Below are 8,700 nucleotides of genomic sequence, written 5' to 3' on the forward strand. Positions count from 1 at the left end.
TGAAAGAATCATAGTGTTATCTCCATTAGGTTCTTCCATTGATAGACCTATATCAAAAACCCAACTAAGTTATCATCATATGATTTAATAGACCCTTATAATCTATATATAGTCCTTCTCTTCACCAAATATTAGAAAGAAACAATAATTCAAAGAATACATTTCACATAGAAATGATGAATCTTGGAAGCTATTGAATCTTGCCCTCTTCACCACTAATCATTGTTTATGTCATTTATGTATCAGATTTAATCACTAAAATGTATCATATTCACACAATCTATACTAGATAATTATTTTCTCCTCTTGAATAGACTGTGAGATAGTTTTTAGTATCAATGTTGATCATAGTACAAAAGGCTGATGTAAGCATGTGTTGGACATGATTTTATTTTTTAACAAAAATATTCTGAGTTTTGAATTTAATGCTATAATGAACTCAATTCTATAATGAGTTCAAATTTATATTATAGGTGGTGAATTCAATGCTATAATGAATCCTCAAGAAAAATAGTGGAGAATCACCAAAGAATCTCAATAACAATTGATTTTGATATACTATCTCAGCCCATATCCTCCCTCATTCTAGTTCAAACCACTTGACAATTTAGCTAAATATCATTGAGGATTCACTCCCAAAAAAATGTCCTTTCAAGTTTCAAAAATTATGGGTGAGGGATGAAACCTAATGAATACAATAGAATACTAGTTGAAGGAAGCAAAGGTATCAGGATCAAAATTATATTGCTTGGTAACTAAGCTAAAGATGATCAAGAATAAATTGCTACTTTGATAATAGTTTTCAAGAAAAAGAAAGAATAGAGTAGGAAATTGAGGACCATAAAAGGGTAGTGATTGATAAAGGAATGGACACAAAATTCTATCTCAAAGAAAAGAAACTATTAGTTGGTTGGGAAGATATCCTCAGTATGTTAGTTTGAGCTTCACATGGATTCGAGAATACTTTAATATTTTCTACATAACAAGGCTAACCATGTGAAGGTGGAAGCTCATCTAGTCTCACCCCCCCTTCCCCTAACATCAATCTAAATTCTCCATTATCATCTAATTACATACTTCATTCATTCATTCATCTATTTATGAACTATAACATTCAATCAATATAATCACATAACATTCATTAATATGATATAAAATTAATTAATACACAATAATAATCAAGACTTCATTAACATGAAATAAAAATCAATAATAATATGCATAGATAATTACTTAAAACAACATTCTTTCATTATCCAAAATGGTTATCAAGCAAGGTTTATCAAAGAGCATTCTTAAAAAAATATTTCTTTTTTTTTTTTAGCTCTCTTAAGAAAAGGGCTGATAGGAGCATCAATATCTTCCTCATTCTCATCCTCTTGTGGCACATGTAATGTCAAATTATGAGGCCTCCTCTTATTTTGAGGTGCAGGAGGTTGCTGCACTAAAGGGGGATCTATTGCAAGAACAAGTAAATGTGTTAAATTGGCATACTCTTTTTTTTCTTTTAACTATTACAAGTATTTAATTAACCAGTACAACATAACATGCATTTTTCTGACCTGACAATGCAACATCATGTACATTAACATTTTGATCTTCCACCACATCAACATGATAAACACTTGGAACATGCTCCATTCGTTCACTATGATGTTCAACATGCTCTAAAATGTTCAAAAAAAGGTTACACATCAAATTGCAATTGAAGATATTAAATTGTATTCATAATTGTGTAATTAATTTCTAATAGAAAATTAATACCTCCACCACTATGATGCACATCATGGCCTTCATGACACTCAGGTTTTGTGATAGGATATGAAGGTTGTAGTGAAATGTTATGTGCATTGTTATGCAATCAATTTATGTTTGAAACTAACACCATAAAATAAATTTTTCAACTATTCAATTTGATTTACTTTTCATTTGACCAATTTACCTATGTCTCATTTGATACACCAGATTCTTGGGTATGGCTTTTAGATTCTTGGCATAGGCATGTAACCACGACTTTGTAGCCTTCCTTCAAGGCAATTTTTTTTATCTTCCTTCGTGAGATCTACATTGAATTTTGTACCCTATATTTTTTGCTTAATATCATCAGTTTTACATGTATGATTTGATTAAACAAAATTGTTTGCAATATTATAGAAAAAAAATTGTATGAAATTCCATTGCTACTACTTACAAGTTGAGAGTGAGGATTCATATAGCCACCAAAGCCAAGTTTGTGTTGGTCAACCTTTTCTAGTCTTGCTTTTGTGACCACTGATGTGACCTGTAGTCTATGAACAATTTGAAACATGTTAGATTATATATTTAAAAAGATCACTAATTAGTGCATGATTACATTCTACTTAATACTATCATGGCATACCTTCTTTTACCCTCTTCTGGTTCATTTCCTTTATTATCATATAGCCTTTTCTCCTTTGCATCTTCTATTATTTCATTTCCCTCCATTGGTGGAATCATAGGAGGATGGTCATACTTTGGGTTCTCCCTTTAGACCCCTTCTATATTGGTCCCTCATAGTAATTATATGTTTTGATGCTCTTTTGAGAACTAGGGTAGTGTCAAAAAAAAAAATTCCAAAAAAGGTCCTCAAAAGATGTAATGAGCTCATTTTTTAATTCAGGACCCTAGTCATTCCACCTTTTTCAAAAAGAAAAAATTGTTAGATCAATAACTTTAATATAGTACAATAAATGGAAGAAAAAAAATATATTGTAGCAATGATAAAAAATTGCATACCTTTTACGTATGGTGGGTCCAAATAGCCTCAATGTCATATCAAAAAGATGATCAAAGAAAATAGTATTTCCTAAAAAAACATCATGGGACTATCAGTCCAAAATGAGTTATGTATAAGTAAACTACAATTACACTATAAATAGTAATAATTTTAAAGCACCTGGAAGCTTTCGTAATTTTAACAGAAACATGGTTTTCTTCTTTAGCAACAATGTTCCCGCAAATGAACCAGTACTAGTCGCATGGACTGCTCTAGGAAATGGATTAGCTTTAGTAGTATTGGCCTCTATTGCTCTATGAACTGAAGGTTTATCTATTAGTACAAAAAATAGGTACATGAGTATAAAATTCACCCAACAAGAAAAACAATGCATGATTAGCATATTACAAAATATAGAAAAACAAGGTTTTACCAATTGTACTTGGCATATTTGAGGATGTTTGCATGCTCCTTGTTGTCGATAATGCACTCGGCAATATCAGAGTGATGACCAAAGGAGGTGTTTGTACTTCATCATGAGCTAAAGAAAACAATATTGTTAGCAAAGAAATTTGTAATGGATAAAGATCAAATGGGATACTAGCTAGAAGCGTTCAAAAATAAAAGTTAGTGTTATAATCTTGATGAAAACAAACAATGTTGCACCAGTTTCACTTTCAACATTAGATGTCCTTTTTCAACATTGAGTAGGACGAGCAAAAAAATCAAACAAATATACCCATAATAGTATCAAGGTTACTAACACAAACACAAAGACCAGGTTAGGTAAGATGGATCAATTTGTTTTCCACTACATCCAAAATGGTCCACCTACTAATGCCAACACATGTAGTCAACCTTGCTCGTGTACCTAACTTTTGAAATACATTAGTGCATTAAGTAACTTTTTTTGGTCTTAATATATTTTTTGGTACCTACCTCTAAAGTTATTTTTATATTAGAATTTTAAAATTTTATGAGACATCTTACACCTCTAATAGTACTTCTATATTAGAATTACAAACTTTTATGAGACATCTTAAACCTCTATTATTTTAGCTATGGTCACTCACAATATTGTTGAAAGCATATTAGATATATTCAACTTCTAAGGAATTCAAATTTAGGCCACTTGGTTAATTTTCAGTAATGTTGTAAAGAGAAAGTGTTACTTATACGAAGGTTGTGCGTTACAACCCTCACCATGTTCACCACGTGGTCTCACAGGTGTCACAAATTGTTGTAGAAGAACACATAATATTTTAGATCATGATCCATAAGATGCTATAAAATATAAACTTCTATTGAACTTATCTTATTGTTTGAGATTAATTATTGCTTACCTTCAAATATTTGACTCTACAGACCAATTCTTCTTTCAATACCTCTACCTCCTCACTTGTGTTACTCTTGATGATAATATTAAGAATTTCATCACTATATCTTTGATATGAGTTGTGCCATGAACATGGGGTCAACATTAAGGGAGATATCATCTAGAAATGGCATTTGTGTATCAGATTGCATTTGATCTATTGTCATTTTAGCTTTTTCCTATCAATAAGTATCAAGTTGTGACATCAATATCAGTAAAATTTCATCAAAATAAATCCAAATTCATAAAGAAAATAACCTAATAATACGATATTTGTTTTTATATAATTTGAAAAATTACAATAATTAAGGTTTACCTTCACTGAAGAAGGTGTACCAAACGGTGCATCCCCACCTGTTGGTGGTGGTCTATCCATGTCACCATGTGAAAAAGATTAGAAATTCTTAGCAATCAATAGTGAAATGAAAGTAATAGACTTACCAATAAAAATAATAAATAAAATTGTATATTGTATATTGGAGTCAATATTAATTGGAGACAGTTGGTTTAAATGTTATACTTACTAGTCCCATGATAGAAAAAAACTTTATATCTACGCAATTCAAATTTTAATCTACAATAAGCTCTTCCCCTACACTTATTGATTTTATTTTACATACAAAAACATGATTTCCCTTGCGTGCCTCAAATATACAATTCAGACACTTATTAGTTGATATAGGTCAAGAACTATTTATAAATCCTACAATATTCCCTATTGCTTTTGGCCTTCCAATAATATACATAGAAAACCTTTTAATTTGATCATTTTCTTTGCATTGTATATAATTTGATGACAATGCATACCTATGCATAATTTTTTTTATATCGCACAATCCACATCTAATTGTTGTAACTGTAACAAGGTCCTACGTACTCCACCAATTCAATAACTTTATTGTAATAGACTTTTATGTCATCCATAGAAAATAGGCCCAAACCATGTAATGAAGATGGAACTATGCAATATATCCGTTCATTAACAAAAAAATTAGTGTTAACTAGAGGTAGTTCCTTGGTTACCCATTCTTTCTGAAGATGTGTGTACCTTAAGGGAACCTTCCTATTGCCTTTACTCTCATTAACATAAGAACATGAACCCCCCCCAACTCAACAAGAAAAAATTGCAATGACTTATTGAATTTTCTTCTAGCCTTTTGACCTCTAGTTGATCTCCCTATTTTAGACATACTAGATGTCTCACTTTTGTCACTATTCCCACATTTTCCTCACTCGAGGAAGAAAGATTAGACAAATACCTACTTGGTGATACCTAAAACCATAAAATGAGAGACATACTAGAACTAAAGTTTATGTTGATGATAAAGAGAAGATATGAAAATAAAAAATTGTATCTATAGTGTCTATTGACTTATACCTATTGATCGATGTGACTATGCAAGATCCTAGTCAAAGGTGTTGAATAGCCTGCATATGTAAATCATTTAAGTTAGCCAAAAAAATGGTCTAATTAATTTGTATATCTACAGAAATATTGGACATGTTGTAACTAATGTTTATATCTACACATATGGTTTTGAAAGAAAAAGTTGGTCACCTTGCTCATCAAATTCACACATATTATAATGAATGAAAAGTTGTCTTCTTACAATGCTCTATATACTACAAATTACATAGAAGACAAAAATTATATGATGCATTAATCAAAATCATTGTATATTTTTATAATTTATTACCTCTAATTTATGTGTCGTAGCTATGAAATATCATTGGATATACTCCATGATAGTAGAGTTCAACACATAATAACTTAATTATAAAAACATAGAAGTGAAAAAAAATTATATAAATAAATCATGATCCCATCATACTTGAAATTGATCATACCTTGACAGACATTTCATTGATCATGTCATTGATCATTATCTTCATCCATGTCATCATCATCATCACCATCATCATACTTGTCACTTTGACCATCATCATCACCACCACCATCTTCATCGCCATCATCATCATCTTCATCACCATTATCATGACCATCATCACCTTGATCATCACCATCTTCATCAACATTATCATGATCGTCATCATCATTATCATCACCATCATCATTAGCATCACCAGAATCATCATCTTCTTCTTCTTCTTCATCATTGTGAAACAGTTGCTCATGATCATCATTTACTTTATCTTCTGATTCTTTGGTATCTTCTTCTTCCATCACACTATATTTTACTAGCCTTCCTCTTGGATCATGTCTAACAAAAAATTACCAATCCAGTTTGTGTCAAATGCTAAAGTAAAACACTTGCTCGTATTGTCTTGGAAGAACATATTGCTCATCTCCAACTAGCTCAAATGACCTTTAATTAATCATTGTATATCCACTATTATGTTCAATAATAGTCCTATCAAGATCATTTTGATTCAATCGTAGCCTGTACCATTTAATGATAAATAGAACTAATTTGAATGAATTAACATCACACTCAAGTATATTATCAAAAATTCCATACTTTCAATTTTGAGATTGTTGAGGATGTATCACATTTCTAGACAAAATATTGGTGACCAGAAAGACTACACTTATCCCAGAATCAAAATTTTTATTTGTTTCGTCTAACTTTTTATGCAAAATTTACGACCATGGTAGTACATAGCTTTGTGGTGCTTGATCTATAATTTTTCAAACATGTCAATATTATTTGCATTGATCTATGAGTTAATATTAAACTTATAGGTCATGATTAGTAATCTTCTATGTATATTTCTATCTCTTAAGCCATATGCTAGATCAAGCACCATTGGTGTAACATTGGGATCTCCATTATGATGAGCTTCTTTAACCAATGATGCAACACCATTCCATTTTAATGTTTATATATGCACATATGGTTTTGAAAGAAAAAATTGGTGTAATTAACATGTATATCTACAAAAATATTGCACATGTTTTACTTAATTTTTATATTTGCACATATGGTTTTGAAAGAACAATTTGTCTAGTTAATGTGTATATCTACAAAAATATTGGGCATGTTGTACTTAATGTTTATATCTACACATATGGTTTTGAAAGAAAACTTTGGTCACCTCACTCAAATTCACCCATATTATAATATCAACAACTTTCATTGACATAAATTCAAAAACTTTTGTTGAGCCTTTCCATTACTCCTTGTTTGTCATGAGTTGGGGTTGTTTAATAGGACAAGTTTGTATTCAGCGTGGAGTATGAGCATATTAGAGTTGTGACTATTTATTTTAGTAGTTTGGTATGATTCATTCTGGCAGTTTTTTGGCTTTCCTTGTGTACATGTAAAGCTTTGTGTTCAAACACCCATAGTTAGATATTAACCCAAACATATTACTATTCTATTGATCAAATGTGGTGGTATCAATTTTTACATAAAATATGGACAAATTAGGTGTTTTTTCCCATGTTTCAAATTGTGTTTATCATGAAATACATAAATGTTCTGGTGGTAATTTTGGGATAATAAACAACTCCACCTTGCATTAACCTACTCCTCAAAAATCCAAGCAATAGGAGTAAAGATTAGAGCTCTTAAGGAAAGTCTTGTCATAGAAGAATTATATATTGTGCATGGAAGATGTGACCTTCAAAACAATAAAAGGAACATCGTCAATTCCCAAGGCTATAAATATGATGTGCAACAAGATTGTGCTCTATAGAGGATTAATGATAAGAGATATTGACATCAAATTACTCATGACATCCCACACAAAGTCAAAATGCATTAATCCTTTTTACATGGCTTCTATAGATGTCTATCATATTTTGCAAATTAGATTTGGGAGCTCAAACAACTTATCGTACAACAGATGTATATTTTACTAAAGGGATTGTTCCTATTTATACTAGGCATAATTGTGAAGATTTCTAAAATCTTCAAAACAAATTGCTCACAAAATCAACTTTAAATGTATTTCTATAATCATTTTATAGAGCACTTTTTGATAGATATGAGAGAGTTATCATTTCTCCTCAAGTTATTTTTTTTAGATGTTTTGTTTGGCAATTTCACTTGATTTAGTATGAAAAAAATACTATAGAAGCTACTCCTTCAGCTTTCACACTATGCCAAAAACAAAAATTTATGTGAATAACAGTTGCACTTTTTTTTCCACTTCCTTTAGCTCGTTACTTGTGATGTTAACCTTCTATAAATAAAGTTGGTTGTTCCATATAAGTATATAGTGTTGATCTCCAATTAGTTTTGACAAGTGAGTGTCAACACACTTAAACCATTTACTTAGTTCATGTTGAGCTAGTAATACATGTTGAGTACAACATGTAAATATTAGACCATGTCGAGTTGCAATGAGTATCAAGTCACTCATGTGATGAGTCACTCAAGTGCTAAGTAGATAGACCATGCCAAGTGATTTAGGAGCCAAGTAAAGTAGTGGATGTTGAGTAATGCAGGTGTCGAGTCAGAAGCAAAAATATAGTGCATGTCTAGCATAAGTGACTTCATATGCCGAGTGACATAGTTTTGACATATTTGTTTGTAATGGCACAAAAACTATGTAAACCTTATTTAAGTTGATTTAAGGATAGATTATGACCTTTTGAAGATAAGGAAAAATCTATATTTGG

The sequence above is a fragment of the Cupressus sempervirens genome, chromosome 6, assembly GCF_028749045.1.
Source record: "Cupressus sempervirens isolate cs-2001-9-10 chromosome 6, ASM2874904v1, whole genome shotgun sequence".
NCBI classification, from domain to species: domain Eukaryota; kingdom Viridiplantae; phylum Streptophyta; class Pinopsida; order Cupressales; family Cupressaceae; genus Cupressus; species Cupressus sempervirens.